This window comes from Anomalospiza imberbis, chromosome 12 (genome assembly GCF_031753505.1).
Source record: "Anomalospiza imberbis isolate Cuckoo-Finch-1a 21T00152 chromosome 12, ASM3175350v1, whole genome shotgun sequence".
Lineage (NCBI taxonomy): Eukaryota > Metazoa > Chordata > Aves > Passeriformes > Viduidae > Anomalospiza > Anomalospiza imberbis.
This window is the reverse complement of record NC_089692.1, coordinates 1101762-1127407: the sequence shown is the minus strand read 5'-3', so window position 1 is coordinate 1127407 and position 25646 is coordinate 1101762. Positions and strand designations below refer to the sequence as shown.

Here is a 25646-nt window from a genome sequence, read left to right as displayed (position 1 = left end):
TTGCTGCTTGTGAATTTTATTTGCTCTTTTTTGATGCTAAGAATTGATTCTGATAATTACTTTGATAAGTAAAGTTCACAATTACTTCTGATTCTGGGATAGTTTTGAAATAAATGTGCTATTTTAAAAGATCTTGAATTATAGCCTGTATAATAAAAAGGATGAATATTTGCATCAAAATCTGATTTTGATAGAAACATTAAATTGTAAACTAAACAGGTGGGGCTATGATAGCCCCCCTTCTTTTTCAAGTTTTGGTTTAAATTTCAATATTGGAAACCCAATAGCAAAGAACTTAAACTAGAGTTCAGTTTATTTCTGATGGACTACAGAATTCAGCAGTGATTTTCTTGAATGCAATCAGGCAAGGTATCATGAGTGAGATACCTGCAGAATATGTCCAATAATAGGAAAGTGTCACAGCTCTCTGAAGGAAGTGATGAAGCAGCTGCAGCTCTTCCATTGAAGGGAAGAGAAGCAGCCAGAAATACTGAGGAAAAAATTAAGAAAATATAATTGACTTTTTAAAATTGCTTGTCCCTTCCATATGAGCTAAAATGCTCCTAATTGGTAATGAGATGGGCACATTTGCATTTGAGTTTTGAGGGGACGCCTCAAAACTGCATCCAAATGGAATGTAGCAGCTTGTGGTGTCAACCATAGCTGAACACAAAGACAAGGAGCCCAGTTAGTGAGCACGTGAGCCAAGCCAGGGCACAGCAGCTCCTGGAGCACCAGCGGGCAGGGCTGGATCTCAGGAGATTGGTCAGAGAACTGGAAATGAATTATCCATTCAGGTCAATTCAATCAATTATCAATACCTGGGCTGGAGAACACCACTGGGGCTGTTTCAGAGGGCTGTGCAGCCTCCTAGCTCTGGGGGTGTGAGCAGACATCCACAGCCACGAGGCACCAAGAAATCAGATTGTGGTGATCAGGTGTTTAGGCCAGAATTGTTGCTCTTGGTTTACAGTAAAAAATCACCTGTGAGATGTCATCCCCAAAGTCAGGCCTGGTCACTCAGAGCCTGGCCTTCTCCTGAAGGGCTTCACATTCCCTCTGGAGACTGGGTATTGGATTGCTCACATTTGTCTTCAGTGCTTTGCTCAATGAAGTCCCTCCAACACTGTAACAATAAGCTGCTGAAGTGTGGCAAACCACACTGAAGCACTTTCCAGGGAGCTGTGCTTAACTTGATTTTTATCTGGTGACAGTTCCTTGCTCCTCTTGTTGCCTCAGTGAGGACTCTTGAACAATTTACAATTGATCTGACTTCACTGACAAGCAAGAAGGCAAGAAAAAATCTTTGGCAGACTATATTTTTTTTGAAATAATTATAATGATTTGGTTGATTCTAGTCAAGTTTGCCCTGACATGTTTATAATATCTCATGGGAATTAAAACACAAGGGGAATTTTCCTTTTCCCTTGATTTTCTCAGTAGACCTATGGCTGGGACATCAAAACTGTTTTCAGAGTCCCAGTTTCCTGCTGTGAAAGTTGCTAGTGTGAGAGCAGAAATCCCATTTTGGGGCGCCTTTGTTTTTAAATAATTCTTTAATTGTGATTTGCCAAGAACTGTGCTGAGACTTCACGGTTTTATCTGCTCCAGCCCAGCTGAGGAGACGTGATAAATGCAACCTGTTAAACACCACAATGAGAGAGTGGGAGCTGCAGGAGGCAAAGACTGCAATGATAGGCTATAATCAGAGGCGAAGGGAGATGGAGCACCACACAAATACCTCTGAGAAATTTGTTAAACAAACTCAAGCTCTTGTATAATTAGATGACAAGATTTATTTTAAACTATGAGATATGAGTGTGACAGCACTATAATTTGTCTTAAATAATTTCTTCACACCCAACAAGACACGGTCTTCAGAGTTCAGTCCTTCTATGCATTTCTTAAAAATAAAACACAACACTTTTTACACCTAAATTGAGTATGGAAATGGAAATAAAGCTTGCTGAAAGGCAGGTTTGAAATTTCCTTTCAAGATTAAAGAGATTACCTGATTTAGTGAAGTAATTACTCATGCTTTGCTAGCTGATTTCCTCTAAAATAATCTTGTTGACAGCTCCGGCTTTATTTATTTAATTGTGAAGGGATGTGTGCACACAGAGTAGCTGAAACCTTTGGGGACAGGACATCTCTGTCTGGTTCTCCCTTTGCTCCCTGCGCACCCCATTGCTGTCCAGAGGAGACAGACAGGGTGGCAGCCCCTGCCTTCACAGCTGAAAGGAAGACATTCAGCAGTGTTCCAGGTGCTCCCCTTGCCATTTTCTTTGTTTTGAAAGGAGGGATGGAGAATGCTGCTCCATCTGGTGTCCTAAACTCTGCCATGCTATGAATGGTATCGTCACTTTTGTCACAAAGTCACCGAAATCCCTGTTTGCCACATCAGTGAATTTCCTGCACTTGTTCCAAATTCGTTGTCCAGGGATGTTTTGTGCAGCAATGCCCTGCAGGCTCTGGCCCTAGCCTGGGCACCAGCAGTGACTGGGTTGTGCCCACTGTGCCTGTGGCAGAGGCCCAGGAGGAGGTGTCTGTGTCACACTGGGCATGGTTGCACTGGTCATTTACAGTGCCTGCCTCTGGGGACAATGCAGGGAACACGCTCAGGCAGATGGGATTTTGTTTCCATGGCTTTAAATTGCTTCCCACAAATATTTGTGCCAGTCTGCAGAGTGCTGGTGGCAAGGTGAGTCAGTGTGGCCTCAGCAAATGGCTTCAAAGACCAGAGGGAATATTTATGGTAACGTTCATGCAGCCTAATTACAACGTGTGCCTACATTATCCATGACATTTTGAGCTCTTCTGGTTTATTTTCTGTTGTTTCCAGGTCCTAGTGCAAAAGCACTTGCTGGCAGCACAGAACTCCTGTTTTCAGGGATCCATCTGCCATTTGGAATTGTTTGATCAGACATCGAGTCAAAGACCTTTCTTGGTGTGCCAGCTTTTTTCTCTCTGCAAGTTATGATGAGCTTCCCTTTTCTCTTATCCTCTGAGTGCTTTCATTCTTGCCACAGGGTCTTTTAAAGACTCTGTATTCATCACTGACATGTCATGAGGAATTGGAAACTTCATCGAAAGGGAAGATAATCAGCCTTATGTTGCTTGCTTATGTTTTTGGTGTGTTTTATCCTAACTAGGCAGGGCTTTTCTGAAGCACTGGTGATCCCAAAGGAAATCAGCTGATTCTTTCTGGTGACATAGCTGGGTAGCCTTCCTGACAAAATAAAGCATCCTTGCTCTGTAGTTGAGCTCTCTGGAGGTAACACTCATCCTCGCAGAGCTGGAGCTGTTCTATATTCATGGAGCTTTGAATTCATTAACTGTGAATCTGTTGTCTTGTCAAGTCTCTCCTAAGAAATGTTAAAATTCAGCCAGATGTCTGGTGTTATCTCCCCCTTAAAAAAAGAATTCAGAGGGAATCTTTAATCTGTGAAGCTGATAGTCAGTGAAGGTCAGTCCGTTCCCATACCTGGCACTTCTTCTGGCTTTGAACAGAATTATCATGGTGGGGTCAAGGCGTTTCACTCGGCAAGTTTTTACTCATAAAATGGTTGTAAGGATGTCTGTCACAGTTTATTGGTTAAACTCATGACTACATGACAGATTTGCTAGTTCTGTGAGGCTGCCATTCTGTCACTCTTGATGGTGGAATGATACAACTTCTGGTAGCAAGTTTTATGAGTGCTCTTAGCAGAACATCAAGACTCCAAATTTCTGACTTTGGTTGCTCTGGATAGAGGTGTGCAGTGCTAGATCTTGCTGTTCCCTTTCTCAGAACTTACAGTTAAGGGATAAAATCATGATAATGTTTGACAGAGGCTCTTAGTCCTCAGGCTAGTAGCTCAGAAGCCTGGGAGTCTGACTCCAGTTTCATATTAACAATCTTGCAAGCTGAAGAGCCTTTTCTTCATGTTTGTGACAGTGAACCCAGCAGATCTTGGGCCCCTCACTGAAGTTAGAAACATCAGATTTCTTCTCTTCACCAACAAGCTCCAAAGCCTTGGACTTCCCCCAGTTTGCTGAGAGCTTTGTTGCACCACTGTGAGTGTGGGGAGTCCTTCGCTCTGGGGACAATGTTCTCAGCCTGCTCCTGTATCTCAAGGACAGCCAAAGAGCCCCTGGAGTTCCGTGCCACCATCTGTGACATTTCTAAATGGGAAAGAGCAAAGTAAGTTTTCTTGGTGTTCTAATATTTTTGTGGGTCTTTTGTTGGACATTCCTCATCCAGAATCTAAGCGAAAAATAGGGCATGATGTAAAATCTCAACTCTTCAAAACACTGGTATTTCCTCTTCCTGACAGTAATCCTATTTGCATCTGGGTTCCAACTGAAAGAGGGGAAATTCAGGTTAGATGTTGGGAAGAAATTCTCCCTAGTGAGGGTGGAGAGGCCCTGGCAGATGTTTCCCATCCCTGGCAGTGTCCAAGGCCAGGTTGGAAATTGGGGTTGGAACAGCCTGGGACAGTGGAAGGTGTCCCTGCCATGGCAGGGGTGGCACTGGATGGGCTTTAAGGTCCCTCCAACCAAAACCATTCTGTGATTCCATGATTGTATCTGTGCCAACATAACCAGCACTTCCCAGCTGCAGACTGGATACTCCTGCATTCCAGAGCTACCAAAATCCCATGGCTTTATCATGGCACTTCAATTTTCTCACAACAGAACCTTTGTCCGAGGGGCAATAGTGGTTAAATGACTAGGAAAGATTTCCTTAGGAAATCCTGCTCCTCCAGAGCCTTTTGAGATATTAATCTTCAACCTGTTTCCTTATTTTGGACTCCAGGCAGACACTGTAAAAGCAGACTGGGATACCTCACTTCAAAAGACATTTTCAACACCAGTGGTTGCTTATTGATTCAGCTGTTCATAAATCATTTAGAGATCCTCCTGCTGAACACAGCTCCCAGACAGGATCCCTGATGTTACTAAACTCAGCTGTACAAGCCCTCCCAGGCAATCCACCCCAACAATGCCTTGTTTGATCAAGTGTCTGCTTTAGGGTTTTTTTTTAGCATGAAACCTTTATGTGTTTTCAACAGAGTTTAGGTAGTGAATCCTAGATTTGTGTTTTGAAGTAAGTAAAGGTGGCATACGGCTCTATTTTTATTGCAAACTACAAAACAAAATCAGCCAGTGTTTAAAAGAGTTTGCCAAAAAAAAACAACTAACACAAAGGCCTGGGAACTTGGGAAATGCAAGATGTGCAACCTTAATTCAGACACCTGGGCTTCTGAATTATGAAATACAAGGGTGGATGATGTGTAATCACAATGTCTATGTGCAGGGGAAAGCTGCTGCTTATCCTTAGTTCTGCCACTCCTGCCTTCTGAATGCTTCAATTTGCAGCATTAGCAATTCCCTCTTCTTGAAGAATTTTATCTGTGATTCTCCACAAACTCCAAAGTTGTCTGCATTTGGATAACATTTCCAGCTTCTCCCTAAATTAACTTATGTAAAACGTCAGGCATCTGCTGTGAAGCAGAGGGTACCAGAGTCTCAATAAAATGGCAAAATTTGCCATGGTAAGAACAGTGTATTTTCCACATAAACTACTCTCTAAAAAAAGTTGAATATTTCTTGCTGAAATTTAAGAGAAGCCTGAGGCAGATATCAGCCTGGAATGGAAAATGTCAGTCAGAGCAATTAAAGTGGAGAAAGCCAGAAGCAACCAAGGCAGAGTCGTGTGGCAGGGAGTGCCTGGGCAGGGCTGGCTGCACGTCAGAGCCGGTGTCACTGCCTTGGAATGGTGTTTTAGTCCAGGGGAGGCTCAAGCCAAGACCTTGGCAGCTGCTGACAGTCCCGTGTGCCCAGGAGAGGGGTTATCTGGTCAGGGTGGGCTGGGAGCAGCTCGTTCCCTACGGGATCCCACAGGGAAGCAGAGCCTGTGCTGAGCATCTGGGGGGAACTGGGAGGGACTGGACAGCAAGGAGCAGCACAAGGAGGATAATTAGTGGCAACAGGGAGTTCTGGGGATGCTCAAGGTGCCACAGAAGCAGCACTACAAAAGTATCTCTGTTATTTTCATGGGAAACTAAAGAGTGATACTGCATAATGTTTCAATCAGAGAGAGCTTGTGCAGTTTACAAGGAGATACTCTTATTTGATTTGATAAGTTGCACCCTAGAAACAGAATCCTAGAATCCCTGAGGCTGGAAAAGCCCTCCCAGCCCCTGGAGTCCCAGCTGTGCCCAATGCCCACCCTGTCCCCAGCCCAGGGCACTGAGTGCCACCTGCAGCCCTTCCTGGGACACCTCCAGGGATGGGCACTCCAAACCTCCCTGGGCAGTTCCAATCCCTGAGCACCCTTTCCATGGGGAAATTCCTCCTGGTGTCCACCCTGAGCCTGCCCTGGCCCAGCCTGAGGCCGTTCCCTCTCCTCCTGTCCCTGTTCCCTGGGAGCACAGCCCGACCCCCCGGCTGTCCCCTCCTGGCAGGAGATTCCTCCCTGTGAGTGTGGGTGGGTGATGAAAGGTTCTATGGCATTCCTCAGGTATCATTTCTGCTTATTCTGTCTTTCAAAGAATTATTTTTGAGAAATATTTATTTTCATTTAACTTTGCATTTGGAAAATGCAGAATGAGAGAAAATTACAAAGGATTTACTTTTTACCCTATAGATATTGTGAGTTTAAATGACCAAAAAGCAATTAAAAGCTGTTCCAGGGAAGCCTTGTTACCTGTGCTATGTCTAGGCTCCTCAAGACATCGAGCCCAAAATTATTATTTTCTCTACACTGAGCAAATAAAAAACATGACTCACTGTCAACCAAAAACATGGTTCTTATTCATACTGCTAATCATCTTCTGCTATCTGGGAAACGTGACAGCCCAGTGCAAGTTTCAGAAACATTTAGAAAATTATTATAATTGTGGGCAGCTGCAATAAATAAGGGCCTTTTCTTCCCACAGCCTTCCCAGAGACACTTCTCCCTGCTGAGTAATCACCTCCCTACCCCGCACTGCACTGTGCATGGGAATAAACCCAGATATTTCATCAGCTCGAGGTGTTTCCTCTGGAGAGGGGATAAACATTTTATGGCTGAGTACTTTTTGACACCAAAGTCTAATTTTTAGTATTGCTATCAGTGTTAGATTTTTCTAAAACAGGGTAAAAAAAAGAAATTTCTTTAAATAGTCTGTTAGCTCCAGTTAGTTATTAGGTATAGCTTTTATCACCCAGTAGAGACACCTCCCCACCTTTACCAGCACAGGAACTACTCCTGCCTCACTGGAGGTGCTCCCCTGAGTAACAACACTGTGTAGCTGGGTGTGTGCAGGGAAAGGAGAAGTTTATATCCTGCTGCCTCCCTTTTCCTGTTTGGAAAACATCAATGCACCAGCAAATGTCTCTGCCTGTGCCCACCTTGGCAATGCCATGTTCAGGTGGGTACAGCCCTGTGAAGGGAGTGGTGAGTGCTGCCAAAGAAAAGGGAGGTGATGCAGAATGCAAATACCAAACTCAGAGTACAGATCAATGTGCTTCTCAGTTCTAATTGTTACTTAACCAATATGCATGTGTCTTTTTTTAAAATTCCTTATTATCATCTTAATCTGATAAATCAAAACTAAAGAGAAAGAAAAAATTGAAAAGGCTGGTCTGTGAAACCAACAGATGACCAAAAAAAAAAAAAAAAGGAAACCCAAAGGAAACATTTTTTGCAGTATGTCATTGAGGGATGGTTCATAAATCTTCTCTTTAAGCAGATTCACTGGTCAGGCTCAGCTTGTACTTGTGACTGCAAGTTTACTCTTTTTCCTTTGTTTTTTTAATGCCTCACAACTTGGAGCCTCCCAAGTGAAATATTTGCAGACTCTGGAAGTGCTGTTAAATAGAACTGTGCCCCCATCTCTGTAATAATCTTCAGTGCTCTGAATAATCCATCTCCTTCCTTTGTATCTACGCTTTGCAGAGAGCTGGGGCTTCAGGGCGTTTCCCTTTAGCCATCACTCCACCAGGAAACAAGCCCTGAGCATCCAAAAATGTTCTGCCTCTTTTGATTAATGCCCCGAGTTGGGTCTGTCCCTGACCTACAATAAGGTCTGGTTAAACACAGCTTCAAAATTCAGTGCCTGTGTTTCCTTTTGGGTTTGTTTGTTTGTTTTGTTCCCCCCCAGTGAAGTATAAGATGGCTGGGGTTGATACTCAGGATTATATTTCCTGAAACCTTAGCTTTTGAGATATTTGCATTGTGTGCAGAAGACTTAAAAGAAAATTCTTTTGTTTTTAGGCCTTCGATTTGTGGGTGGGTTTAATAAATGACTGAGCTGCATTTTTGAGGCTGTAAAAATGAACCAGAAACCAGCCTAAAATGCAGTTCAGCACTTTATCTTTGTAGGATATTTTCTCCTCAACAGTTGATTTTGCTGTAGGGTTTATCTGCAAAGCATTTTTGGAGCTCTCCTTGCAGCCAGGCATTTTTACCTCCCAGGATGGGGAACTGAGGCTGTGCAGGGTAACGACAGCATCGTTCTGAGGCACTCTAAATGCTGTGGAAGACAACTCGAGCAGATATTAGTTTCCCACTGTGCTCAGTTGTTCCACAGCAGCTAATTAAAAGGCAGTTGTCAAGCACAGAAGACAAGCCATGCTTGCTGGAGTCCTTAGCAAGCTGACAAATAATCTAATAAACCCAGAATTAATTTAGGCTCAAATATTTTTGTTGCAAATGGTTAATAGGATGATGGTTGAACTGGTGAGCTCAGACACTTTTCTACATGAAGTAGCACATGACCAATCTAACTTTTCTCCCATGTAATAAAATTATACAAATCTGAATTATGCACATGTTCCCAAGTTCCTAGACTTCATTAAATACTGAGGGATTAAAAACTTGTATAAATTAATCAATGTGCTATAATCCTAAAAATTATAAAATGAGCCCTTGAGGAAGTAATGTAATATTGGCTTTTTAATTAGCACGACAGCAGAGATTCATTGTTCTCTAGTGTAAGTCGTGTTTATTAACTGTATTATCAGCTGAAGTGGCAAACCCCACGGTGCTGCTGCTGCTTGGGAGTGGGTGGTGGGTGCTGATGGGTTTGGATGCAAATTACACATTTGCATCTTCTGCTCACACAGGTAAAGCTGAGCTGATTATATATTTAATATTTATCTTTACTTTCAGGAGCAAATCACTCTCTGATGATTCCTGGGCCTGCTCTGTCAAAATCCCCTTAGCAATTCTTGTTGAAGCCAGAGACCTTGCTGATAGCAGGGCTCAGAATATCGGTTCAGTGTGGTCTGAAAATGTCAGTTTGGTTTCCAGAGCCAGCATTAGGTACAGTGAGGTTTGAGAAGTGCTTCTGTTGCCTGGAATAAAGAACTAAACCTTTCCAAACACTGTTAAAATGATAATATGAAAGGAAGTTTTTAGCTGAAAGCCTTCATGGTGGACAATATGGCAATATGCACACGTGGCACAGTATTTCTGCAATTTTTATAAGGTTAGTTGAGTAGTTTCTCTATCAAATATTGTCCAGTTACAAGAGCAGTTACTTAGGTGATTTCCTCTGGGTTCTGCCCCATTGGAGCCCTCCCCCCTGATCCTTTAGCCCTATGCTTTGTTATGTCTATGATGTATGGTGCAAAACAAGGTGTTCTTGCTAGACTGAAGGCAAGGCTAAACAGAATTTCAAGAATGTTTTAGTAAGGGTTTGTTAAACTATGAGAGAGGGCAGGAAAAGTATTAGAAGTTATAACCATGTATTAACAGTCTACAAGGTTACAAATATACGAAAAATAAATTTAAAAAAAATCTTTAGACATCACTTCCTGTGTCATTGGACATACCTTATGCTTTCAAGACACAAACACTTTTTCATATAAAACTATATTTGAAAGTCTTCATTCATATTCTCCCTTCAGCTTCATCCTACAGGCAGTGGTCATGGTCATGGTTATGGGAATAAAAAGTGCTCCCTCCTATTACACAGGGCTGCTTCTGATAATGTTCGTCATCAGTGAATCATCCAAGCTTTTAATTCTGACATGCCAGACCTGTCAATAAACTGAGTGACAAAATTTGGTGACGTTAACCTTCAGGTGTCAGTGACCACAGGAAAAAAATAGCAAATGCCACTGTTGTTCATATGAAAACATAAAACCACATTGATTTTCCAAAGGTTATTTTGAAAAATACGGTACAAACAAAACACCTTGAAGAATATCTAGGGCACAAAACCTGATATGTGACAAATAAATGGGGGGATTTTGAGACAGATTTATAAATTCACCCTTTCCAGTTTCAAAGTAAATCTCACTTTTTTTTTTTTTTTGGCTAATCTAAACCTTGAATCCAGACATCCCACTCCAGCCCAGGTGAGCCAAGCTGGGCTCTGTTCTGCACCTGACTGGCCAAGGTGCAGCCACTGAACATTGCTGGGGCACCTGGCAGTGTTTCCTGAGCAATCCTGAACCTGCTCCACTTGGAGACTCCTCCCTGGGTGCATTTATTTCACCTTAGAGTTTATGATTGTTTACAGACTCGGGTTGTCTAAACCACATGCTTTGGTGTTGTGGGAATCCCACTTTGTAAATTTACCTTAATGTGGGTCAGAGAATTTAATTTCCAAGCACCTGTGGCTCTGTGCAGGGCAGGACGAGTGCAGTACTGGAAACCTGCACACAGTGGGATTGGCAGTGGGATTTACCTGGGCTGGACAGGGAGCATTGCCTGAGAGTGTCCCTCGATTCAGAGGGGAAAACAAAACAAAACAAAACCAAAAATCAAACCCAAAACAAACAAGCAAACAAAACCAAAAAACCCCAACCAAACCAAACAAAACAACAAACAAAAACCAAACAAAAAACAAGGAAACAAAAAAAAGAGGAAATTTGACTCCATCTTTGGCAGATTTCCCCAGCAGTGTCTGTGCTCATGGAAACAAACAAGGAAGAGCAGAGATCTGAGCATCTTTCCATGTAATTCCTGTGGAGCTGCTGGAAGAGAGACAAGATTCCTGTGCAGAACATGATGGCAACAAAGACTGTGGTCCTTTTGTTTCCATCCTGTATTTTTTAGAAATAGAAATAAAAAAGAAAAAGTCTATGAAATTTGACTAGTCCACCAGTATCCAAGCCTTTTCCGTGCATTATTTATTGTCCCAGTCCTCAGTTGGAGTAAATAAATACCTGCTCACGCTGGTGCTGACTGTAGTTTGCTCAGTTGCATTCTTAATCTGGGCAGTGGAGCCATGCTTTCATATCAAAGAAGCATTTCTCTTTTTCTTCCTTCCTTTCTTGCTTCCTATTGGAGCATTAAAATAATTCAGTGTAAGCAAACTATCCCCAGGATATCCAAGAATTCCATTGTTATGTCTTCTTCTGTTTCCATTTACATTTGCTGTAAATAACCTTTTGCATTAGTAAAGGAAGGCTCACAGTTATGGGAAACATTCACTAGAAGCTTATTTCTGATTCCCCCAAATTTCTAGAATTACATTGTGTTATGAGAGACAGCTACTTAAATGTTCTTTCCTCTTCAATAGGATTTTCAGCAATTTAAAAAAAAATCTAATGCTGTTTATATTTTATTCAGAGAGGCTAATATTCATATTAGATCTCTTTTATGTTCAAATACTTCAGGGGATAAGGCAGCACTAAATTTTGGACTACAGAACTAGATTTGGAATATAAAAATGCACCTCTTATTATGAAGTGATTGCTAGGAGAGCACTGGAAGGAAACCCAAATTATGATTTTTGGTTTTCTATATTCCAAAATAGCCTCACTCCACTGTTTTTTATATGAACATGAAACATTGCTGCTGGGCTCCTCACTTGTATTTCGTGTTTCAGGTCAATGCACTTTGAAGCAGATGGAGCAGTAATTCATTAAAAATAGTGTTTAGGGAAGAAAAAGTAAGTCAATTTTACAGACCCTGTAATGTCTGTGAATGTCTGACTTGCACTGGATTGGGAAGGGGTCAGAGTTGCTCCACAGCTCTCCAATTTATTTATAGGCCAAAAGGGGGAACACCAAAAAGGGGGAACACCAGAGCTGCCAGATCCCAGACTCGACACACCTCCTCTGTGCATTTCCTCATTTTTCTCCACCTAATGGATCTAATACTTGTAAATCCAATGAAATATCTTGGTTTTAACATTTCATGGGCTCTTCCCACCATTTAGCCCTTGATTAAAATCCTGTAAATTGCTGAAAGGCGCATTCCATGGAACAGCAATCACAGGGGAGAGGGGCAGGATGGTCCCACCACCCGTGGGTGGTGCTTTCTGAGGTTGTGTCTGAATGCTCACAGCTTCTGACAGCTGAGAAGAAACAGAACTATCTGAACTCCATCTGTCTTGTCCATACAGGTGGAATTCCAGGTGCCAAAGGCCCTCCATATTAGATTAACACCAGAACCTGAGAAAACAAGTGATTGAAAATCATTTATAAGAAGGAAGTTTGTCTTTCACAATTCCTGAAGAAGAATTGTTTAGTATGAGCAGCTCCTTGGTGTGAAATTTAATTCCCTCAGTTCTACCCAGCTTGCTCCCAGCATTAAAGTGTTGGAGAACTTTCCATGAACATTTGGAGTAGTGCGGGTCCTCCACTCAATCTGCTGCTATTTCTTTATCTTCCTTTTAAACAGCCCTTCCTGGTAAAGGTCTGTGAACAGAAGTGCAGCAACACTTCAGAAAAATTATTGCTTTAGTTAGTATATGTTATTTATTTCTTCATTAAATGAATTGGAATCTGAAGCATGAACATGCAAAACCTTTTGGGACAGATGTGCTGCCAACAGAGGGTGGAGTTGTGAGGGACAAATGATGACTGCAGCATCCTCTCTCTGCTGTGGGAAGTCTGGGTAGGAGAGGTACCCCAAGGAGCAGTTTTAAGGAAGCTCCACAGGTATATGGAGCCTTCCACTCCCTTCCATTCCCTTCCACTCCCTTCCATTCCCTTCCCCTCCCTCCCATTCCCTTCATTCCCTTCATTCCCTTCCATTCCCTTCCACTCCCTTCATTCCCTTCATTCCCTTCCATTCCCTTCATTCCCTTCCATTCCCTTCCACTCCCTTCATTCCCTTCATTCCCTTCCATTCCCTTCATTCCCTTCCATTCCCTTCCACTCCCTTCATTCCCTTCATTCCCTTCCATTCCCTTCATTCCCTTCCATTCCCAGTGAGCTCAGCTGGGACAACATGTGGGAAAGTTTTGTTAGCCGACTTCAAAAACCTGCTTGCAATTCCTGCCTGCACCCACATCCAGTAAATAATTTGACTCCCTGGCTATCTTCCAAGACAATAACACTGACCAAATTATTCTGAGTATGCAGATGGCAACAAAAGGGCACCAGGTGCTGTTTTATTGTAATAAAGATGTGCAAACCTTTGCATCACACCAGGTTATTTATCCACATGAATCATCAGGATGCTCAGCTTCCTCCCCTGCTTTAGTAAATGTTGAATAAGAGGCATCAGCTGTTTCCAGAGTGTGCCCTTCTGTATGTGGCACAGATATTTTGCTTTGGGCTTCTCTTCCCCACTCTGACCCACGGAGGCATTCAGGGGATCTTTGCTTTGATTTTAATGATTACTGAGTGATTGGAAGCCCAGATGTTCAGTGCCTTAATTGCTGAGTGTTAGCCTATAAAAGAGAGTAGGCAGTTAGTATCTGAAGGGAGGATTTTATGGCATATAAATGTTATTTGGTACATTAAGTGACATTATTTACATCCAATTTAGTTCTCTAAGGTGGCAACCTGAGGCAGTAACTTGCCATGATGGAAAAATTGCATTTGCTCTCCCCTGTATCCTGTGTCTGACTTACAGACACAGAAACAAAACAGGCAGGCATAAAAGGAGAGCAGGACAACATTGGTCAGCAGGTGGGAGTACCCAGCTACCCCAGCAGATCTCTGACTGCCAGCTTTTCTGTAGGATGAGGGCAATGGCTCTGCTATGTTGTCTCTAGGAAAGACTTAAAAGTCAACAGTAAAATTACAAAATTGGCTCTTGCAGCCCTCAAACAAGATCAGGATTTGGTGAGATCACAAGAAGGAAATTTCCATTTCTTTCAATTGTCATGCTGATGTATGAGAAAGAACTTGAGCACTTGACATTGATTCAATATCACTCAACTCTGCAGCAACTGGAATTTCTATCTGTAAGAGAAGAAATTAAATTGCTGCCCTCAGTGGTTTAAAAACTGAGGTGAGGGCTTTCTGAGCAGGGCAGACACGGTGAGGGATGGCACAGCTCAGAAACTGTTTAATATTCAGGTAAAATTACATCTGCCTCCTTTGATCCCTGTTTGAGTGTCTGAATCCTGCAGGAATCAAATACACAAACTTATTTTCTTTTTTTGTAAATTCCTGTCACCTTTTGGCAACCTGAGCTGGCATTAACCATTGTAGGATGTGATGAAGATCTTCATAGTAAAAGAAATGGCCTTCCTCTAGGAAATGTAAATTTGCCACTATGAGAAATAAAAAAAATATTGTCAGCAAAACCCATCTGTGGTGGACTCAAGCCCTCTACAATATCTTTGTTATTGCAGCTGGTGGTTTATACTGTTAGTGCATATTATGCTTTTTTGAGCATGTCAGTTCTTGTGCAAGTTTCATCTGGTTTTTTTCAGAAGCATGAGCTGAGGGTAAAGAGCAGCTGCAGACACCATCAGCTGTGGTTCTCTAGCCTAGTTGTCAGGGAACACTCTGCTGCTGCTAAAAGATTTTATTGAGGCAGAAGTGAGAGCCTGAGTGAGGCTGTGGGGAAAGCTGAAGGCAGAACTTGTCCCTTGGAAGGGGATGGGAAAGGTTAATTAATGGCTGGAGTATTCTTTACAAACACATCAGACCACGTGTGAAACCCAGCCTAAGCTGCAGTGATGGTTTTACTCATGAGATGAGAGTTTCTGACTCACCCATGGAGCAGCCACCCTGCTCTCAGTCCAGCACTGCCATCACCACTGCCATGGTTTTCCCCGTGGAAAGGAAGGCTGAGGGATGATCCATTATCAGTCACAGCACGTTGCTCTCACTGATTGGAAAGCAGTCACACACCACCAAGCATTTATTCTGTTTACTGAGATGTAACACTGAGGAACAGCAATTCACACCTGCAGTGAAGTTGTTACACTTCCCATTTCTTTTCTTTATTCTATTTTTATCCTTCTTCATTTTTCCTATTTCATTTTTCCTTTTTTTTTTTTTTTTTTTTTTAATCTTCTCTGCCTCTCCTTCCCTCCCGGCTATGATGGGTGTGAGTGGCAGCCCTGACACCTGAAATAAAGGATAAAGGATAAATGGTCAGTGGCACTTTCTCAGCTCTCCAAGGAGCATTACTCTGGCTGGAACCGATGACTTTTCTGTTGGACAATCAGTTTAAACGTCTCTGGCTCATAGATGAGGTATATATACAAATATGTGTGTATATATTCATATCTGTAGCTCTGACCAAATCACATCATGAGCTGTGACATTTAAAGAGGAGACCTTCCTTCTTATCCATGAGCTGTTATATAATATCAGGGAATCTTCCAAAGTCAAATCTGTGACTGGAGCCCAGTGAGGGACAAGAGCAGGAATCAATCTTTCTCTCTGAGTCACTGGTTAGGTCAGAGAATCCTCAAATCACAGAATATTTAGCACTGCTTTTGAAAAATATCTGTTCCAGTCTTGACTGGAGGAAAGCACTGAGGTGTTTTCAGTAATCTTGGAACAGTCCTTAGAAAGAAAGAAATAACGAGGGCAAGGGAAATAACTCTGAGGCAGCAAGAGCTTCTCTGTGAGCATTTCAGGACTATTTTACTTTGCTTGTAAGGGCCATAACCTAAATAAATAGAGGACAGAAACATCCCACTTCCCCAGTACTTATCACAGACCAACCCCAGAGTTTTTAGATTACTGTTCTTGCCTCTCCAAACATGAAACTTACCAATATAATGTCTCTCGCAGGGACAGTGGGCACAGAAATGGAATGCTAAAAAGATTTAAAGGTGGAAAACAATGGAGACCTGGGTGGTAAGAAAATATTCTATTTGAACTGGTCTCAAGTGTTAAATAATGGATGTGTGTGTATGCAGGCTATTCAAATGTTTTTGATTTCTTATGCTGAAGATTAAAATTTCCATTAGTATTCCACCTCTTCAGTTTTGCCTGGGGACTCCTAATTATATTTTTGAAATTGCAACCAAACAAAAACTTATCAAAAAAGAAACAACCAGATAACACAATAAGGAGCTTTTTACCCTTTTCTTCTTCCCTGCAATCAATGTTGAGCTCTCTGTACAGCCCTTGACTGCAGACTCACCTGCCTTCGCTCCTGCATCTCCCCATCATTTTCGCTGCTGAGCCCCTTTCAAGGTGGTTCTGAGCAGTTCCACCAAAACTGGTGTCCTGAGATGCTGCTGGGGAGCCTCAGGATGAAACCAGCAGAGATTATCTTGGATTTCATCTAAAGTTCCATGCAGTCCCATGCTTAGTGAAGAGAGGATTATCTAACTAATGACCAGGTTCTACTCCATAAACGGAGGCACTCAATTGCTTTTGAGAAAATGTTATTGATATTTCACTTCTAATGCTTTCTGCTGCTGGGGCTGTTTGAAATGCAGTTTTATGCAGTTGTTAACATGCCTGAGCAGAGTGGGAAAGTGGGAATGTGCTGACAGGGCCCAAAACCCAAGGCCTGTTTTGTTTCCAGAACTGTTTTCTGATGACAGCAAAAGCCCTGCTGGGAGGGAGGTCTGGCAGGGTGATGTTGGCTGCTCTCATGCTTACACTGGGCAGTTGCATGGCTCTCCCAAAAATTATTCCTTTTTTGTTGTGCTTAGTGGAGAATTTGGTATAAAACCCCAAAGCAGAAGGGTTAAGCTTTTTTTAAGTCTGAGTCTACTCAATGTGAGTCATGAGTCACAGCCCCAGAGTGAACCCAGTAAAAGCTGCCTTCCTCCCAGTGACTGCCCAGTGCTGAGGAGGCTGAGACAGCTGCTGGAGCTTCATGGCACTTGCCAGGAATAAAAACATATGGAAGGGTACTGGACATAAATGCAGACCTCAAAGCACTCCTGAACTTTCTTTATAGCTTATTCCTGCCGTCGTAATTGCAGTAAATTTTGCTGAACTGAAAGCACCTTTCAAGGGCCTGCCTCTGCATCCCTCACACGAACTTTAAATTGTGTTTTTATAATTAAGCTATAAATTTTAAAGCTATTTCAACTACATTTTTAAATATGCCACAGGTTGTCTACTTGTAGCTGAGGTTTGATGGGCGTAGATAATTTTCTCTGCTCTGCTGCATGACAAAAAGCTGTTCCCAGGATGGGAAAACCTTTCTGGGCATATGGGACCTCTGGGTCTCTCCACAGGGGGGTACAATGAATGTTTTGGTTTAAGGTGCCACAAAAAGAAAAAGAAAAAGAAAAAGAAAAAGAAAAAGAAAAAGAAAAAGAAAAAGAAAAAGAAAAAGAAAAAGAAAAAGAAAAAGAAAAAGAAAAAGAAAAAGAAAAAGAAAAAGAAAAAGAAAAAGAAAGAAAGAAAAGAAAAGAAAAGAAAAGAAAAGAAAAGAAAAGAAAAGAAAAGAAAAGAAAAGAAAAGAAAAGAAAAGAAAAGAAAAGAAAAGAAAAGAAAAGAAAAGAAAAGAAAAGAAAAGAAAAGAAAAGAAAAGAAGTTTAAATAGTGAAGCGACAATATCAGGGCAATCTGAGAAATGTTATGTTTTCTGAGATTACTGGTATGCTAACATCAATAATTACATTATGGTGGTGATGTTGACCACCCTAATGCCACATTGAGGTGATATTATAGGAGTTTCCAGCTACAATATTAACAGTTTTAGGGGTTTTCTAAGGTAGGAATTAAAGATCACCCACCAACAGATAAATGATTAATCTGTTAGGAAAGCAGGGAACCTTTAGCAGCTGTATAGAAAATAAGATATAAAACTGCCAGCTAAATAAGGAAATAATGTATTTTAAAATATGAAGTTATTTTGAAGTAAATATCCCTGGCTATAATGGAGATTACCTGGATTTTTGCTCTATCAAAAGTAGGTAAAATTTTTGTCAAAATATGCAGCAATTACCCTGTGCCTTTACAATGCTGTGGTAGGGTTTTGCATTGGTTTAGTTAATGTTAATGTACAGGCCTGTGTTTTCTGGGTCAGAAAAGCATGGCCCTGTTTAATATGCCTTGATTGCTCGGATTTTCTTTTTGTTACAGAAATGGATGTGTTGCAAAAATTAAGTTTTCTTTTGCTTTTCCACTGTCTTTTCTTATTATGAATAAGGTTACAAGATGTTCTTTGAATTGAAGCTGTTTAGGCTCAATGGAGCTGGGCCAGTGCAGTGGCTGTGGCACAGAGCAGGAGTGGGGCAGTGAGACTCCAGTTCTTGGGGGGTTCCAGTCCTTTTGGGACTCCAGTCCTTTTGGGACTCCAGTTCTTGTGGGGTTCCAGTCCTTTTGGGACTCCAGTCCTTGTGGGACTCCAGTTCTGGTGGGGTTCCAGTCCTTTTGGGACTCCAGTAGTTCTTGTGGGGTTCCAGTCCTTTTGGGACTCCAGTTCTGGTGGGGTTCCAGTCCTTTTGGGACTCCAGTAGTTCTGGTGGGGTTCCAGTCCTTTTGGGACTCCAGTAGTTCTTGTGGGGTTCCAGTCCTTTTGGGACTCCAGTTCTTGTGGGATTCCAGTTCTTGTGGGATTCCAGTCCCTGTGGGGTTCCAGTTCTTGTGGGATTCCAGTTCTTGTGGGACTCCAGTTCTTGTGGGATTCCAGTCCCTGTGGGACTCCAGTCCTTGTGGGGTTCCAGTCCCTGTGGGATTCCAGTTCTTGTGGGGTTCCAGTCCCTGTGGGACTCCCGTTCTTGTGGGGTTCCAGTCCCTGTGGAGTTCCAGTCCCTGTGGGATTCCAGTTCTTGTGGGGTTCCAGTCCCTGTGGGACTCCAGTTCCTGTGGAGTTCCAGTCCCTTTGGGATTCCAGTTCTAGTGGGGTTCCAGTCCCTGTGGGGTTCCACTTCTTGTGGGGTTCCAGTCATTTTGGGACTCCAGTTCTTGTGGGACTCCGGTCCTTGTGGGATTCCAGTACCTGTGGGATTCCAGTCCTTGTGGGATTCCAGTCCTTTTGGGATTTCAGTCCTTGTGGGATTCCTGTCCCTGTGGGATTCCAGTCCCTGTGGAGTTCCAGTCCCTGTGGGGTTCCAGTCCATTTGGGACTCCAGTCCTTTTGGGATTTCAGTCCTTGTGGGGTTCTAAACCCTGTGGTGTTCCATGGGGCTGTGTTTGGGGACACCTGTGACAGATCAGCTCCTCCAGGTCCAGCATTACAGACAACCCAAGGAATCTGCTTTTCTGAATACCTCAGGAGAGTCGCTGTATTCTGGGCTGAATTAAATACCTTGAGCTAAGCAAACACAGGGAAACAGCCCTGATTTAGAACTTAATTCAGCCCTGAACCTTTGCACTCAGGTCTCCTGCTTCATTTAATTGAAGTGTGTTTGTGTTTAATGTTTGTTAGAAAGGATTTCACAGTGTATTCACTATTTCTTTCTCCTAGTTTTCATGCACAGAAGCCTCTGTGTGTGTTTTAATTCTAACCCACAGTCATAGAAGCCAACTCAGCATAAAATCCTTGTGATTCCTGATCTTTGCTGGGGCAAAACATGTTCTAACCATGGCACAGCCAACCTTCCACCAGAGAAAGAATTAAATTAACAGTTTTTAATATTATGACATTTGGATCACTTCTTAGAAATATGTAAAAACAAAGCATAACACTCCAGAGGAAGCAATAATTTCTGTTTCTGAGAGCACACATATTGCCCTGATTGACTCAGGGTTAGAGACACAGACTGGAAACAGGAAAATTGTTCACAATATTTATTTCCTTGGCATGTTCAGCTCCTTCCAGCTTGTTCCCTTCCCTTTAAAGCAGTGTAGAGTAAACAGGCTCAGGTTTTTTGATTTTTAATTTGCCTTGTGTGAAGAACATTTTCTCAGTCAGCCTCATTTGGTAGAATTCATCTTTTCCTCCAGATTCCACAGGCACCTCATAGAGCCAAGACTTTGTAAAGGTCCCAGGCACTTCCCATTAAAATCATGGATGCTCCCAGATTTTCCTTGAGGATTAATGGCGTCCAGCAGCACAGGAGTAACGAATCTCTGTTCTGTTGAGAGCCCCATTTCCAGGCTGTCTCTGCTGCAAGAACATTGACACCCATACTTGGTCAAACCAAGGATGCTCATGCCATGTCCTTTGATCCTTCTGCACTGTTTCTCCTCATTTCTGGTTATATTCTTCTCTAAAGATAATTCCAGTGGTTGTTGGACTGGTCTTATTTGCCCCAGACTACTTCACTCAGTATCCAGTTGACTGGTGGCTCCTTATTTTCTTTAAGAACTCCTCGTGTTGTCACCTTGATTATTAGGACTTCACCTCCCTCCTCTGGTGACTCCAAAGCTCTGCTGGATGGGGATATTTACCAAAAACTCAGGCTCTGGGGGAGAGGGGAAAGTGTTTCATCATTCACCATTTAATAGTTTTGGTGCCAATACAAATGTGATTGCATGAAACACTCCAAATCCCAGTGCCACAATGGTGAGGGGGCTGCTGCTCCAGGCTGGATTGCACACCTGGAAGAGCTTCTGGAGATCTTTATCTGTCCCAGATAAAATCTGTGTTGCTGTCAAATGTGTAAGGGCCAGGCAGTGTCTGTCCTGCTGCAAAGCCTGGCTGTGGGGTGTAGGAGCAGTTCCTGTTCCAGCCAATACCCTGAAAACCCTGGAGCAGCTGTTTCCATGCTCCAGGCAATGTGGCTCCTGGGCCAAAGCAGTGCCAGGCTCGTTCTGTCCCAGACCCAAGCCCAGACATTCCCTGGCACTGGAGAGAGCTCTCCGTGGGGCTGGGGGTGCTCCACGGGTTTGGGGTGCTGGCTGGGCTGAGCCTGGTGGCTGCTGCCATGGGGCAGCCCCCGTGCCCTCCCAGTGTGGCACCAGCGCTGTCCCCTCCCGGGGACAGGGACTGCCGGGCACACGAACTATGAATGCTGGGGGTGACATCCCACAGTGCAGTGTCAGAAATGCCTCTTCTTGCATATTTAGTCCTTGGTGCCTGCTCATTATCAGCCTGCATTGTATTCCTGTCTTCGGTGAGTAGGAAGAATAATTTCTAATCTATGTGTTTGGACCAAGAAATATAAATTTGAGCTTCATTGTAAGCTTACAGTATTTTAAATTCCTTCCAAGCGACGTTTGGCTTCAACTGCACAATGTGTTTACTGAGGCAAAAACAAGAGAATGATAATTTTCACTGGAGCACACCTGCAATAATGGCTCACAGCATTTAATTTTTCCCTTGGTTTCCCGGTAGACTTTGTTTTGACACCTGCAAACAACCTTCTCCAAATCAAAGTGAGCTTTTTCTCTCCATGTCATGCTGCCACCCAAGTCGAGCTGACAAAGTCCAACTAGGAAACAGAGCAATTATAAACACAGTTTCCTCTGGTGCTTGTGCTGTTTTTAGCTTTGCTGCTCTTCCAAGAAGAAACCTGTGCCTTATGTTTCCAGCTTAGCATGTAAAATTAATAAAATCTGACAATTACACTGAACAACATACAATGCAAGTTAAGGGATCCTTTCTGATGTGATTGAACTTGAAAATATTAAATTGGCTCCTTCTTCTTACACTATTTTCTGGTTAAGCACAAAGATCATAAAATGTGTATCTGGAGTGATAAACGATAATTGGCTCTAGGCAGCCTTTTCTCACAGAGACAAAAGAACAGTTGTTATTGCTGTGCTCCTTTCAATAAATACACTTGTAAGCTGCAGCTCAGCTGGGCTGCCCTGGGAAGAGGCAGCCTTTCGTGAGGAACATAAAAGAGATCAAATTTATAAGTGGGCAGGTAGACTGAGGAGAAGGGTATTTTATATATTAGGGACATATAAAGTGTATTATCTGTGCTCACACAGTGCCAATAAATATCTTACCAGGAGAAATGCAATCTGAAATGAATCCTGTACCGTGCTAGAGAAAACCATGGGTTCAGCATACATGTAAATAAGGTCCTGATTCAGTCTATAGAGGGTGTGGGAATTAATTCCTTATTCCTATAAGATTGTCTGATGCTACTTGGGCTCACTTTTGGATTTCAAGCCTTAGACCACAATATTCCCTTTTGTTCCCTTGCTTTCCATTTGTCTTCATGGGAAGGATTTACTTCATTTTCAATATATTGGTCATTAAACCTCATCAACCAACTTCCTTCTCTGCTCCTTGAAGTGTCTTGTGTGTCTGACAGTGACATTCTCCAGGATCATGGATAGCACAGGAGTAAAATGCTTAATTTAAGGACAAATGTCTTTATTGTATTGCTTCCCTTTGTATAACCAAGAATAAAACCAGTCACTTTTTCTTAAATTAGATTTGTTGCTTGTATTTTTTTGGTGTGTGTTCTTGTTTACTTCATGACATAGAGTAAAATATTCCAGTGCTACTGCAAACAGAATTTCAACCATTATCTAGAGTTTCAGTTACTCATTCCATAATTTCTAGAGGATCCTATCTGATGAAGCACGGTTTAGATTACACCAGACTCTGAAATGGGTCTGGGATCACTCACCATGATCACTCACCATGACCATGCTCTTTGGAGTTCTTATACTTCCAGATTATTTATCATTCTCACCGGTAAGTGGGAAGGATGAGGAAGACATGGGATATAAGTTTTACAAGATGTTTTCCATGGAGATAGAAATATTGCAAAATGATATCAACCTTCCATTATTTCAATTAACTAATTTTGTTCGTGGCTTGTCTTCTTGCAGCAGGAGCTGAAAGCAGGAGTGAACTGCCTTTAAGAAATTGCTCTGTCATTCCTCTGGAAAAGCAGGGCTTGTTCCAAAAGGTCTCCAGCTGACAGCCTGATTTAGTGACTAAATACCTGTTTGAACAGAGGCTCCACGAGGCTGCAGCAGAACCTTTGGAGTATCTTTTAAGATTGACTGGGAGTCTTAATGAAGGCAAGGTCCCTGCCCTTGGCCTGTGTTCCTGTTGACTCCAGCAGTCATTAAATGAGTCCTGCACTGACGAGCACTGGCAGCAACCACAGCTTTGCTGAGCCCTGGTGAGCAGAGTTTTACTGAAGGAATATGCTCAGCTGACTGTGGGCCTGCCCTAAGCATTTGGAAGCCCTGCACAAGCACTCATTGGTGCCTGTGTTCCCAAAACTCCCTGCAGGATTGGGGCCAAGAGCAGCCAGACCCTGCCAGAGGGGTTGGTTCCTCCTCAAATCAAAACCCAGCTGCACCTTTCTAGGCTGCCCATAGGATTTGACAGTGTAATATGGGAAATATTCCATGCTGTTCCTGTGCTGGGAGCTCCGGCTGGCCAGACCACAGATGGTCCTGGAGGACAACACACATGGCCAGCCCCTGGCACCCCTGGGCATGAGGAGACACAGGGACACAGAGCTGGGCTGGCATCAGCAAAGGTGATGGGTTTTCCATGCTCTGTATGGTCTTGGGTTGATTTGGTTCATGCCAATGTAGGCTCTTCTGAACAGCACAAAGCATCTGCAAAACCCATAGGGAAAACCAACCAGCAAAATTATTAAGAACCAAAATAATAACTAAATAGTAATAAAAATATTGTATGAACACTTAAACCATTAGCACTGACCCTGGGCTATTCAGAAAAAAAAAAAGCATTAATATTTATTTGAGAAAACTGCTATAGGAAAGGAAGAAAAATCTCTAATGTTTGATAAAGCTTGAATCAGGTTCAACAAATTGCTTGTCTCCAACCAGCTCTGTGGCTGAGTATGAGGGCCAGGGCCAAAGGAGCAGAGCTGAATCACCTGGCATGGTCAGCTTGAACCTGTTTGTGAGTCACACACCTGCAGTTTGTATTAAATAAAGGAGACAGCAAAGGACTGGGGAAGTGAGTTAAGACAGAAAGTCAAGTTAAATGCCTGGGTTTGTCTGATTGATAACTGGATGGCTTTTAAAATATCAAGACACTTGGTGCACTCCATTACAAATTGGCTGAGATATTTTAAAAAGTGTCCTTTGGCTTATGCTGAGTATTTTTTTAGGCAAGAATAAATGATAACTCTCTAATTTTAAAAAAGGCTCGGAATTTCATTTACCAAAATGTTACATCATTCTGTTCCTTTTTGCTGTTCTTCATGTTACGATTTTTCAATATTTTTTCCTTGTAAACTATCATCACAAACTTTTACAATGTTAGGCACAACATATTACTTCATAATGTCATTTATTACCAGAAGTTTAATAGCTGCCAATAATCATAATGTGCTTACTTTTGACTACTGGGACCCCATCTGTTCTGCTACTTTAGACCTAAATGAAAATTATGTAGTGTTTACACGTGGGACATGCTGGGAATCTTTATATACTTGATTTTTTTTTAAATAAGACAGCTTTCATTGATGAAAAACCGAAATTACTGATTTTTTTTTCATTAATATGCAGAATACAATTTTACTTCTATTTTATTCTCCTGATAGTCAATAACACTACTAAGCTTGGGTTTGTTCCTGAGTGGTAGCCTGGTGGTTAACACTGTTCTGTGCATTCTGGTTGTGTTAATGGCCCTGCTGCAATTGGTCAGTGTTCTCTTCCCTTAAAAAAAAGAAAAAAAGAAATAAATGTAGGTAGCTTTTAACAAGTACAGATATTTTTAATTTGCCAGCTGGAGGTGACATCTCTGACTCTATTGTTCCCCCAGTGTTTACAGGTTTTTTTCCCAACCTCTCTGAATCTCTGTGTGTATTGAAAAGAAAACCAAATGTGAAATCTTTATTCCCTTTTTATTCTGCCAAGTCTGAGAGCCTTTGAGTAAGGCAGCAGACTGTGGAGGTTGTGTCTGCACTTAGTGTGCACATTAGATATTCCCGAATGGGGCAGGAAAGAGAGGGGCAGTGGCTTTGACCCCATGTCTTCCTTCACTCTGCCCATGTCCACTCAGAACCTCTGCTCCGCTTTGCTTGAGGGTTTCTAGAGTTTTACAGTTGCCTGTAAAAAAAGCTCCAAAACAGATAAAATAGGAGCATTTCCTTTCTAATGCAGATCTGCAGCATTACTCACTTAAATGTTAAATGTTTCAGAGCCTGTGTAGGTTATTATCACACAGCACATCCAGGGCTCTGTTCTAGCACGCACATCCCAGCTCCCAGTGTCAGGGGAAAATTGTGTTTACTATCAATGTGTCCCTGTAAAGAAAACACTGCCAGTTCTCAACTGCTGCTGATCTGGTAGAGGAAAGTGCTGTGGAAGAGAAGGCAGAAACTGGGAGGAGATTAAAAGGGAGATTAATGTTGAGTCATGCATTGTGTATGAGCAGGCAGCTACAGTTGGGCCTGAAACTGGATATCTGGATAACTGCAGACTGGGTGAGTTTTAGCTCCTCCTCAGACAGACAAACAAAGATTTCAAAACTTCAGCTGAGAACAGGAGTTGGAAGCCCAGAACCTGTTTACTTCACTGTTGAATGGAACCTCAACTTCTCAAAACATGGCTGCCTATTTAAGCATCTGAATGGAGTTTTAAAATCCCCGTCTTATACATTTGATTTAAAAATATGTTATAATAATAGGAAGAGACTTTTTGTGCTGCATGCTCTATGACAGTGGGAATTGTGTTGAAAAACTTTGTGGTACTATAGGGAAATATTGAGA

The 25646-nt window shown here is 42.3% G+C and overlaps 1 long non-coding RNA gene across 1 annotated transcript in view; it reads left to right on the top strand.

Moving 5' to 3' along the window:
- The first annotated feature begins 11216 nt into the window (after nt 1-11216).
- LOC137480947 (uncharacterized) overlaps nt 11217-25646 on the top strand; it is a 28536-nt gene continuing 14106 nt past the window's right edge. Inside the window, exon 1 of the long non-coding RNA XR_011003199.1 lies at nt 11217-11873. This is a non-coding gene — a long non-coding RNA (uncharacterized lncRNA). The remainder of the gene's footprint in view (nt 11874-25646) is intronic.